The following is a 13,769-nucleotide window of genomic DNA, read 5'->3' as shown; positions in this document are numbered from 1 at the left end:
ATTAAATTTATATAACTATCTAGAAATATTAGAAATTTCAATTGGTATATCTAATATACATATAAAATATATTATAAATAATAACATTTTATATCTAAGGTGTTATGCATTATATATATATAGATGTATAAATTTATATATATGTTGAAGAATGCAATTACACAGAAATGTAAGTGTCTACCAATATTAGACACATCTATCTGTAAGAATTTTCTGAACATCGATATCCGATTTATGTGACACGTTATATATTCGATCGAAAAGTATTACGATCGACACGATATCATCAGAAATATGTGTATATATATGTTTGTCTGTGTGTATGAACGAACGTGTGTGTATTTCGTACGAAGAGAATCTCTTGCGATTTCTGTCAAATTGATATCTGCGTCAGATCGTTTCCGGTTCCTGTTACATCTACAAAGTAACAGGAAGAATTTTTTACGAAAAGCTTATAAGACACGTTTCTATTGGCTGTTACATATTTTAACACACGTATGACAAGAAAATATTATCTATATAAGTACTATATTTGATTTTATGTATGTGTGTGTGTGTGTGTATAAGGGATTACGTTTTAAAACTTCAATTTCTTCGAATGCAACGAGTTATGGTTCGTTAGTAAAGTATATTTGCATATGTGTATGTTAGTGTATTATATCAATGTCAGTTTCACGTACTGTGTGACGACGTATAAGTATTAAATTACTGCTAAACGTTCAGAGATTTCTCTCTTTTTAATAAGTCACTCGTACACGTGGGTGGATTGATAAGTTTTTATCCCAACATACTAAACTATTTATTTTTTTATTTTTTTTTCCACTTGAAAGAGAGAAATAAACTCACAGTCAGTTTTATTTTCTACAGAATTTTTTTACAAATTTTCATCAACTTTTCATCCTCGTATTTTGTTTATCATTTTTATCATATTTTTACTTTGTTTATAATGACAAAAAAAATTTATATAATACATATATAATTTTCTATAATAATAATAATAATGATAGTATATTATTTTATACAAATTTTCATCAACTTTTCATCCTCGTATTTTGTTCATCATTTTTATCATATTTTTACTTTTTTCTAATGAAAAAAAAAATATATATATAAGACATAATAATTTTCTATAATAATATAATAATGATAGTAATTATTTATACAATTTTCATCAACTTTTCATCCTCGTATTTTGTTCATCATTTTTATCATTTTTACTTTGTTTCTAATAAAAAAAAATAGATAATACTATATAATTTCTAGAATAATAATGATGATAGTATATTATTTTATACAAATTTTCATCAACTTTTCATCCTCGTATTTTGTTCATCATTTTTATCATATTTTTACTTTGTTTCTAATGAAAAAAAATTATATATAATACATATATAATTTTCTATAATAATAATAATAATGATAGTATATTATTTTATACAAATTTTCATCAACTTTTCATCCTCGTATTTTGTTCATCATTTTTATCATATTTTTACTTTGTTTCTAATGAAAAAAAAATATATATAATACATATATAATTTTCTATAATAATAATGATGATAGTATATTATTTTATACAAATTATAATATAAATGAAATTATTTTTTAATTTTATACAAACCTTATATTTCTTCTTCTTTTTTTTCTTTTCTACTCCATCCAATTATTTTCCTCATTTCTTTTCCGTACAACCGGTTGTTGTTGTTATTTCCGTCATTCTTATTAAAAATTCAATACGCGATTCTTATCTTTTATTTGTGAATTATAACGAACGACGCGAGAATTACTAAAAACGAAGACACAACCTGTATCAGCCAATAAACGATAACAAATTTAATATCGGTTACCGTACGAATGCGACAAGGACGACAAACGTGTCGGGTCAAACGTAAAACGAGAAGAGAAGGAAAAAAAAAGTGGTAAAATAAAAGAGAGAGAAAAAAAGAAAAAAAAGACCAGAATAAAAGCTATGAAAAAGAAAAGAAAAAAAAAAAACCAAGCCAGCCAGTGGCTTTTCAATTTTTATTCATTAAAACCGATTATACATATACCTATATATATGCGAGTGAGCAGCAGCAGTGGGTGGTGGTAGTGATGGTGGGCTAGAAAGAGTGGGTGGTGCTTTTTAAACGAAAAAAAAAAAAAAAAAACCCCGTAGCGTAGCGTAGAAAAGTTTAATCGAAAATTTTCTCTCACGGCTATCCGAACTCTCGACGATCGTCTCTCTAATAGATCGACTTTGTTAGGTTCACGGTTATCTCCGGGAGGAGTGGGTGGTGGGTAGGGGGAGGGGGGGGGAAGAGTGGAGGTTCTTTTCTTTTTTTTTTTTTTTTATCATCTCCGTGAAATTACGTCCTCGATGGTAGGTAAATTTGCGAACACGTTTCTGGTCGAAGAGTGGGGAAACAGATCGGGGAACGTAAATATCACTCGTGATTTCATCCCGAGGAGCGGCTGTCAACGTCACGATGCTTCTATCCACCCACCCACCATACACGTAGGTACACAGACAAACAGACAGACAGACGTGAGCATACAAACACACATACACACGCATACGCTACATTTACGCATATGAATCACGTTAGCGTAACATGTCGGATCCACTCGAATTCGAAATTGCGAGATCATCTAAAATTGGAGGATTCCGAAATTCATACGAAATTTTCGAATCGAATCGAATCGAATCGGACGAGAGAAGTATTCTAATATCATGGGAAAAGAATATCCCATAGTTTTTTTTTTTTTTTGTTAGTATGGGGAAGGAGGAGGTTGGTAGTAGGGTGGGTGGGGTTGGGTTTCGGTTTTGAGAGAGAGGAAAGAAAAAAAAAAGGGAAATCTTCTTCCAGTTTTGCTTCCACAGGATAGAAGAAGATGAAAAGCAGGAGAGGAGGAGGAGGAGGAGGAGGAGGAGGGAAAGATGGAGAATGAGAGAAGTAGCTTTGATGTTCGAGAGAGGTACTTTTAAAACAGGAAAACCTGCTGTGCAAACTCTTCTCCCCCTCGGAAGAAAGTTTGGATTACCTTTGGCCACACGGCTGCGGTTGGTTGGAGGCCTCTTTGAAAATGACCTGCTGTACCAATGAAAAAGACCAAACTATATATCTTTCTTTCTCTCGAATCCCCCACCCCCACCCACCTATCCCCTTTTTTTCTTGCTTTTTTTTAGCAAAGAGGATGATAGGAGGGCACTTCGGTAAATAAACAGAATGAAAAATCTGTGTGTGTGTCATAGTTTGTAATTAAATAGCCAATCATAGGGTTTATTCATCGTTAGGAAACATTCACGTTTGATTAGAAAAAATGAATCAAAGTGAATTGAATATATAAGTGAATTATCGTTTACTTTAATAATATCGTTTGTGTTTTTTGAAGTTATACTTCTTTTGTCTGTAAAAACGACACCATGAGTTTGTCGGTATTTATGACGCACGGCAAAACAATTTCAAGTTTACGGCATGAAGTTGTCTTCTTTTCTTCTACCCCTTTTTTTCTCAAGCGGGTCACCCATCCAAATATTAATCGTACGCAGCGCCACTTTACTTAAATGATCGAAGTGGGAACTAATACTATTTATTATTTTTATTATTCTTTCTAATATATATAATATATCGATCGATTGAAAATATGTTTCTTTCCTTTCTTTTTTAAATATAATATATTAATAATAATAATAATAAATTTTCTTTTTTATTAAGTTATTTTTTAAAGTTATTTTTGAGGTTATTGAGGTTATGTTCGTTTTGGTACGGCAAAGAAGTATAACTTCTTACGTGCGTACATAAGTACACACACCAGTTTTTTATTCTTTCTTATATATAATAATAATTAGTTTTTCTTTGAAGTTTTTTTGAAGTTATTTTTGAGGTTATTGAGGTTATGTTCGTTTTGGTACGGCAAAGAAGTATAACTTCTTACGTGCGTACATAATTTTCTTCTTTGCTAATTTATCAAACGTTGAATAATTGTGTAACGAATTTCAATAATAATAATAATAATAATAGTAATAATAATAATTATGTGTTTTGGGTTTAACAGCAGCAACAGTGGTAGAGCATTGTTCGTTGGGTGAGCAAACGCGACTGATGTGTGTGTGAAACATGTCATTTTAGTTATTATAGTCAAACACGTCAAACGTATGTACAGTTCTACATATACCATAAAATATATATATATATCTTCTGTTATGTAATAACAGTAATTACACACACTATCGCAACGATTATGACGATCGATCTCGTTCACCAAATTGCTGTGTCAAAGTATACGTAACCCATTCTTTTGAAATAAATTATTTCATGTTATATATACTTCAATATCGAATCAATTTAATTTATAATATCACGAGAATATTTTTAATATTTTTTTTTTATGGGGAATATCTCACAAAAGTATTGTTAGAGATATTTCATGGAAAAATTATTAATTTAAAATTTAATAATATTAATTATAATGATATTAATCGATAAGAACATTTATTCGAGATTTTATCGTTACGAGTTAAACAAATTTACTTTCGAATATAAAAAAAAAAACAGAAGCGTTCGATGAAAAATTTTTTTATAAAAAAAAGAAAATCATTCGTTAATGCATATAAATTATAATTGAAACTCTACGTATTATAAATGAAACATCAAAAATCTGGATTAAAAATATTCAATTATTCTAAACGAATATCAATTTTTCTATGCTTAAAAATATATTAGCTAAGAAATGAAATGAATTGTCGATTAAATAATATTGTCCTTCGGAATATAAAATCACGATTAATAAAATTACGTTAGGAGGAGTGTCGTCTTGTTTATAAATATTTTTTCTTCCTCTTTCCGTACGTCAAATACGTTGAACGATTATTATGTGTATTCAAGTGTACATGTATTAGTACTCACATTCTTATCTTTTTTATTTAGTATTATTACGTGTACGTTTACACGCATGTGTATGTGTGTGTGTGTGTCTGTCTGTGTGTGTTTTTCGAATACAAACGATTGTAATTACTACCTCGAACGCGAGTTGCATACAATTTTATTCTTTTTAATAATCTTACCTTTTTTTTCTCTCTCTCTCTTCATCTTTTTCATTCACTAACAGACATTTTGTTTTGTTTATTATCATAGATAAAATAAACAAACGTAAGCAGATCGATAGCAATTAGAAAAATGTTTCTTCTTATCGCTGTGCGAGTATAACAAAAAAAAAACAGAGACGAGAAGATAAAAAAAAAAAAAATAGTCTTATATAATTCTTTTGATCAATTTTTTTCTTATTCTATTTTTCCTTTTCTATCCGAATAGAAAAGATAATCTAACGCGCACATCGGGTTTATTGGATAATAATTATTACTCACGCATATTTTCGTTTCATTGGCGTAGACTCCATAGTTGGGGGGGTTTCAATATCGAATGAGAATTTCCTTTGTCATGCGTACACCTTGTATATACACGCACTTACATCGTATATGTGTGTGTGTGTGTTATACGTGCTTGTATACAATGTGTATTTATATTTATGTATACGCGTGTTACACACGTCGATGAGTGAAAAGTTTATTCTCGAAACACACTTCTTATTTTTCTTCTTTATTTTTCTTCTTTATTTTTCTTCTTCGTATTTTTATTTTGGTTATTGTTCTTTTTGCTCGTTCGATAAAAGGAACAAATTCGTATTCGTAAAATTTGTCCTCACCTTTATTATTCTAATTTTCTTCTCTTCTCGAATGAACGAATGAACGAACGAAGAAGAAGAAGAAGAACGTTACTAAAGCTACTGGCATTTAGAACGGCGCCTGACGAGAATAGCGCAAATATGGTGGTCTCTCACTTCGTGTTTTAAACCATGCGAGTCACTTTCCCCCTCCCCCTCCCCCCATCTAGAAATTTAACTTACGTTATATTATATTTTATATATTACAATATTTTAATTATTATTTAACTCATTTTTTTCAATTCGTAATCGTTGGCTAATTATTTTCATTATACGTTACATGGTTTTTTTTTTCTACCCCCATAGGAAAATAGCTTACGTTATATTATATTTTATATATTAGAAAATTTTAATTATTATTTAACTCATTTTTTTCAATTCGTAATCGTTGGCTAATTATTTTCATTATACGTTACATGGTTTTTTTTTTCTACCCCATAGGAAAATAGCTTACGTTATATTATATTTTATATATTAGAATATTTTAATCGTTATTTAACTCATTTTTTTCAATTCGTAATCGTTGGCTAATTATTTTCATTATACGTTACATGGTTTTTTTTTTCTACCCCCCATAGGAAAATAGATACTAGATGCTGTTATTAGTTAAATTACAATTTAGAAAAATAATTGACCTAACGAAGGAACTAAATCACTTTTATCGATCAATAATAATCGCTAAATTAACGATCCGATTATTAATATTCAAATTATTAGCAGTATGTATGTGTGTTTGTATGTATGTGCTACTTTTATTATTATTATTATTAAAAATATTAATATAACGACGTAGAAGATAAATTTTCTTTTGTTATACTCGTTTAATTGATGGATTTCATCTAAATTAGGTCACCAATCAAAAGTTTTCTGTTACCTTAAATACAGGTAGAAGCATCGATAATAATGCAACACACATTTTTACTATTTAATATTTATTATATTTTTTTCTATGAGAAAATATGAAATAGAAAAAAGTATGAAAATGTTTTATTTAAAAAAAAAAGGAACAACAAGTGAGAGATTTTTCAATTATTTTTCTAATTCGATTTTAATGATCGACAAAATTGTTTTCTATCTCTCTTTCTATTTAATTGTAATATAATAGTCACCAATCAAAAGTTTTCTGTTACCTTAAATACAGGCAGAAGCATCGATAATATGCAACACACATTTTTAATTTTTATTTTATTTATTAATTTATTTAATATTTATTTATTATTATTTAATGTTTATTATATTTATTATATTTATTATATTTATATATTATATTTATTATATTTTTTTCTATGAGAAAATATGAAATAGAAAAAAGTATGAAAATGTTTTATTTAAAAAAAAAAAGGAACAAAAAGTGAGAGATTTTTCAATTATTTTTCTAATTCGATTTTAATGATCGACAAAATGGTTTTGCATCTCTCCCTCTCTCTCTCTTTCTCTTTCTATTTAATTGTAATATATAATTTAATTGTAATATAATAATATTATATTTTTTTCTATTAGAAAATATGAAATAGAAAAAAGTATAAAAATGTTTTATTTAAAAAAAAAAAGGAAACAAAAAGTGAGAGATATTTCAATTATTTTTTCTAATTGGATTTTAATGATCGACAAAATGGTTTTGTATCTATCTATCTATCTATCTTTCTCTTTCTATTTAATTGTAATATAATATTAAGTTGGTCGCGTCGCGCGTGCAAAATGCACTCGCTGCACGCCGCGGTTTAGAACGGTACACGTTCTACGGGAACCGTTTTCCCCTTGGCATACGAACTTTAAGAATGCACGCTTCGCTCGTAAAGACGTTACCTTCTCTTCCTTCCTTTTTCCGGTTCGCGAGTATCCACTCTCACACTAACAACGAGTATTCATAAAATCATCTTTTTTCTAATCCATCTATTTAAAAAACAAAAAACAAAAAACAAAAACATGAAATATATGCGACTAGTATTTGCATTAAAGTGTAATTCGAATTTGTTCAAGGTTATTCGAAAAAAAGAATTTAAATTAAATAATATAATTGAAATAAATTTCATTAAAACGTGTGTAAAATGTGTGTAAATTGTGTTAAAAATCAAATAGAAAATAATTCGATGCTTCTGTCTGAGATTGTTAATAAAAACAAATAATTATAAAATGAATTTTCTAACAAAGAAAATCTCAAAGTTGTGTTGTTCCCTGTCGTGATTACCGTAATACTTCTCTCAAACTCTAAACTCGTAGAACGGAACGAAAGTTTGCGTGTTTCAGTATCTATCCTAGACACATTCAAGCCACGGTTATCGCACACAAACGAACTACCAATAATCAAGATGAACACGAGATAAAGAAGACACGATGAGGAAAACTAATACGAGCGTACACTTTTTTTTTCAAAAAAACATCAGACCAAATCTTTCGTAAGAAAATTCACTAACACATATATATAAACGTATATACAACAAACGTTATTGTTTCATTTTACAAAATATTCTAAACAATTAACGTTGAAATAGAAACGAATTTTTTCGTATTTCAATTTTCCACAATATTCTCCTCTTCTTTTTTAAACAAAAAAAAAATTCGTACTAACGTTGTTTTAAAAATCTTTCGTAGAAACGAGAACAAAAAAATCAACAACGAATTTCATTCCCCAAGGTGTATTCCTCATCTTTTTCTTCTTCTTGTATAAAAAAAAAATCCAACGAATCCTTGAAAATATTTAGCCGGCGAGAAGAAGCAAAATTCTGTCGAGAGAACAAAATTTTGGATCCTCTTCTTTGAAGAACAAATTATTCCCAAAATTATTCTCTCTCTCTCTCTCAATTTCTTTCTCACTTCTTTGTTTTTTAAATAAAAATAAAAAAAAAGGAAGAAGAAGAGTAAGTGTATCTCTCGAACGAGCCCGACTTTTATACGTTGATTCGCGTTACTCGCAACTATTTCAGCTGGATCGACGAGATCGAGCGGATATTTCGGATAACTTGTTCCTTCTCTGTTGAATGCTTGTATGTGTTGGATATTGGATAAAGAAAGAAAGAAAGAAAGAGAGAGAGAGACGAGTATATACACACAAGTATCACGTATACAACACTAACCCAACACTAAAGAACACGTATACACATAAACACACATATATACACATAGAACACACACGCGTGAAGAGAAAGAGGAGCCACGTTGTATCGGAATGTGGGTTCGGGCGCCGGTTTTCGAGGTGGCCGGACAGCTGAGAGCTCTGCGATTCTCTCGGGCCGACTACTTCTCTGGCTCGGCATGAAACCTTCTCATCCTCCATCTCCTCCCCCCTGCCCCCCTTCTCTACCTCTTCCCCCTTCTCCTCTTATTCCATCTCTCTTCTCTTTCTTCTCAGCGACTCCTACTCTCTCTTTCCTACTACTCGTTCGTCGAGTCGAGTTGAGTCAAGTCACATACTCATACACACTGATACAATCTCATATACACTCACTCACTCACTCACTTATACACTTTTAGTCATTTACTCGTACACACACTGATACAAATTTATATACACTCGGTCGTATACTTATGTTAGTTACTTACTCATATATACTGATACAAACTCATATACATTCATACAAATTTATATACACTTGTTCATACAATTATGTTAGTTACTTACTCATACACACTGATACAAATTTATATACACTTGTTCATATACTTATGTTAGTTACTTACTCATATACACTGATACAAACTCATATACACTGATACAAATTTATATACACTTGTTTATACAATTATGTTAGTTATTTACTCATACACACTGATACAAATTTATACACTTGTTCATACAATTATGTTAGTTATTTACTCATATACACTGATACAATCTCATATACACTCACTCACTCACTCATACACTTTTAGTCACTTACTCGTACAAACACTGATACAAACTCATACACACTGATACAAATTTATATACACTTGTTCATACAATTATGCTAGTACTTACTCGTATACACTGATACAATCTCATATACACTTGTTCATACAATTATATTAGTTACTTACTCATACACACTGATACAATCTCATATACACTGATACAAATTTATATACACTTGTTCATACAATTATGTTAGTTACTTATTCATATACACTGATACAATCTCATATACACTCACTCACTCACTCATACACTTTTAGTCATTTACTCGTACACACACTGACACAAACTCATATATACTCGCTAACTTACTCACTCACTCATACACACTGATACAAACTTGTATACATTCACTAACCCATACACTTACTTATACAGTTACTTATGCACTGACTCATACATACACACAGATTCATATATATATGTAGAATCACATGTATACACACACACAGTATTGGATGTACAGCATTTTCTCTGGTTGGTTCGTTTCGCAGGCCGCTACCTTTGCTATAAAGTAGGTATACTCCGTTAGCATGATCGTTAGTCCACGCTCAGCGTGACGCGTGGGCGCATTATGCGTGTGTGTTTGTGTTTGTGAGGGGATCTGCAGATCTATGTATGTGTATAAGAGAGAGAGAGAGAGAAAGAGAGAGGAAAGGAAAGGAAGAGGACAGCTCGAAGCGTTTTATCGCGGTATACTCGTCTCTCGAATGCTTGGCATACCTTTGAGTTTCAGGAAAATCCACGGCAAGAATTTTCAGGTAGCTAGCTAGCTAGTAGCAACTATCTTCTACCTTTTCCTATTCCACTATTCTATACTCCGTTTATAGATTTCTTTTTTTTTCTTTTTATTTTTCTTTTTCTTTTTTCAAAATGTAACGTGTATTTTAGCAATCAAATTTTTGAGTTTATATTAAGTAGGTGAGGTTTTATGCAAGTTATGTAAGAGTATTTATTTAATGTTTTATATTTAAGATTGAAAATAAGATTTATGATTTATTTAATTATAAAATTATAATTGTTAAAAATTATCAATCATTTTAATTAATATATATATATATCATATAATAAGATTTATATGATTTATTTAATTATAAAATTATAATTGTTGAAAATTATCAATCATTTTAATTAATATATATATATTATAATAAGATTTATGATTTATTTAATTATAAAATTATAATTGTTAAAAATTATCAATCATTTTAATTTATATATATATCATATAATAAGATTTATAATTTATTTAATTAGAAAATTATAATTGTTAAAAATTATCAATCATTTTAATTAATATATATATCATATAATAAGATTTATATGATTTATTTAATTATAAAATTATAATTGTTAAAAATTATTAATCATTTTAAGTAATATATATAGGATAATAATATTGCAATAATATAATAATAATTTGTTATACACTTAATATTATAATTTTGTAGATTTCTAATGAGTTTTTTTATAACTATTATTCGTAGAACTATTTTCATAATTACTAGAACGTATACATATACATAAAATGATTATGTTTTTTTTTTAATTAGTACAAATCAACATTTATCTCATTTCGAGATATCGAACTTGTATTATATATTATATACATTGTATAATAATTTATACCACTCACACAAATATTTTATTACTGTATTATTTTATTTAAAAAAAAAAAAGAAACATTTTCTTTTAATCCACGTTCAATCACAATACACGTGAGTAAGATTGATATGTGACAGGAATACCTTTAAATTCTGTGATTAATCTATTATATCAATTATAGATAAGATAAAGATATAACTTTCTCTTGATTTTATTAGCAGGAACATTTATAACAGAGAGAATCACTGATATGCACTTTCGAGGTTCAAGGAAACGAGATATTCTCGTGTGATAACTATATCACACATACTGTGGGATTCGTTGGTGATACGAGACAGTGTGATTGATGTAATTGGAGTGTTTTGATTACGAGGAAATACGAAACTCTTGTGCGTACCTACTTTGTAATGTGTCATTACTGAAATGATATAATTAGTTCTCTCTCTCTCTCTCTCACTCTCATACTCTTCAACATTTACTCTTCAGAAAGAAACATCTTTTCCCTTTTATTCTTAATGAAACTTCATTTGTAGATCATTTTTACTTTACTCGCGTTAGAATGATTAAATTATCCCATACATAATTTCAATATCTTCTCTCTCCCCCCCCCCCCCACCACCCACCACCCCTCACTCCTCACCCCGATCAATTTGTTTTTCAATTTCTACCAAGCTACGATATCTTCCCCCAACGATTAAATATTTTGATTAACAAATAATCCATTAATATGTTAATCATTCAGAGAGAAGGAGAGAGCATGGAAGATTAAATTAATTCGTCAGGAATATTCAAATTTTTTTCATTATAAAAAATTAATCTCCTACTCGTAATTAATTCATTCAATAATTCAATTCTGATATCGCGAGTATCCCATTTATTTTCCTGTCTCTCTCTTTCACACACGCGTACCATTAATTTTTGTATTTTATCTAACAATTAATTTAAATAATAGTAATCTTGGAAACAAGAGATGTGATTAATAATAAGATACATATTATATTTTTTTATTTTAATATTTGACTTTCTATATATAAGATTAATGTAATTTAATTCTGTATATATTTATTCAATTATATATTATTAAATTATTTATATATATATTATAATTAATTTTTTTATTAATTATATATAATTATATAATTTATATAAGTATATAATTATATAATTTAATATTTCACATTCTATATAAAAAAATTTAATATAATTTAATTCTATATATTTATTAATTCTATATAATTATATAATTTAATATTTGACTTTCTACATAAAAAATTAATATAATTTAATTCTATGTATATTTATTAAATTATATATTATTAAATTAATTATATATAATTAATTTTTTATTTTTTTATTAATTATATATAATTATATAATTTATATAATTACATAATTATATAATTTAATATTTGACTTTCTATATATAAAAATTACTATAATTTAATTCTCTATATATTTATTAAATTATATATTATTAAATTAATTATATATATATATATATAATTAATTTTTTATTTTTTTATTAATTCTATATAATTATATAATTATATAATTTAATATTTGACTTTCTATATAAAAAAATTAATATAATTTAATTCTATATATTTATTAATTCTATATAATTATATAATTTAATATTTGATTTTCATTCAGACATTTTCAACTTTTCGTTACTTCGATATATGTTTCCCCTGTTTCCACCCCCCCTCTCTCTCTCTTTCTCTCTGTATTTGTCTCTCTAACAGTAAAGTAGAAAAGACCTAGCCGATGTAAGATGATTGGCATCGTTAGAGCGAAAATCGCACGCTTAGGTCGCTAGAAATGGAGCGTGGGTTTCGATCGAGAGGATGATGACAGTCCGGGAAAGTTTCAACGAGCTTCGGACTACTACTCGCTTCAGAGTTTCACGCTCGATCTACTCTCTTTTCTCTCAGCCCCCTTCTGTCCCCCTTCATCACCCACCCCCTCTTTCACCCTCTCTCTCTCTCTTACTATCTTAATCTCTACTTACAAGTAACTTTTTATTAAAGCAACGAAAGAGGCTCGTGGAAAATGATTTTTCTTTCCAAAGTAAATCTTAACTCAAACTTTTCTCCTTCCCTCTCCCCCCCTTCTCCCCCTACTCCTTCCAATAAGCCAAGAAAACAGAAATGGTGAGAATGTTGGCAAAATAGTGCGAATAATCATTTGATCTCATAATCGTAAGATACATCGGGGAAAGAAACCAAAAGAAACAAAATTGATGATTGGGGTGGGGGAAGAGGGTAGGAATTATTTAATCAAGATAATTTATATAAATTTGTGAACGATGAAAATACTCGAAAATTAGTAAATAAAAAAACTGGTGTATGTACTTATGTACGCACGTAAGAAGTTATACTTCTTTGCGGTACCAAAACGAACATAACCTCTTGAGAAAAAAGGCGGGAAGAAGAAAAGAAGACAACTTCACGCCGTAAACTTGAAATCGCTTTGCCGACAAACTTCATGGTGTCGTTTTTCCAGACGCTCGGAACAAAATCACTCCCCATTACATTTTCCCCAACGCGCCAAAAGAAGTATAACTTCA

General features: G+C 28.8%; 1 protein-coding gene and 2 long non-coding RNA genes across 3 annotated transcripts in view; all 3 read right to left on the bottom strand.

Moving 5' to 3' along the window:
* The window catches only part of LOC122518581 (putative uncharacterized protein DDB_G0282133), a 149,556-nt gene that overhangs the window by 11,747 nt on the left and 124,040 nt on the right, over positions 1–13,769 (bottom strand). The gene's annotated exons all lie outside the window — the stretch shown is intronic.
* Positions 5,608–8,935, bottom strand: LOC122518587. Its single transcript, XR_006304111.1, has 2 exons — positions 8,754–8,935; positions 5,608–5,869 (listed from the first exon to the last, which is right to left on the bottom strand). It is a non-coding gene; the product is annotated as an uncharacterized LOC122518587 (long non-coding RNA).
* On the bottom strand, positions 7,351–8,252 carry LOC122518588. The gene is made up of 2 exons (XR_006304112.1): positions 7,892–8,252; positions 7,351–7,596 (listed from the first exon to the last, which is right to left on the bottom strand). It is a non-coding gene; the product is annotated as an uncharacterized LOC122518588 (long non-coding RNA).

Source organism: Polistes fuscatus, unplaced genomic scaffold (assembly GCF_010416935.1).
Source record: "Polistes fuscatus isolate 324 unplaced genomic scaffold, CU_Pfus_HIC Scaffold25, whole genome shotgun sequence".
Classification (NCBI taxonomy): Eukaryota; Metazoa; Arthropoda; class Insecta; order Hymenoptera; family Vespidae; genus Polistes; species Polistes fuscatus.
This window is presented reverse-complemented; position numbering and strand designations above follow the sequence as displayed.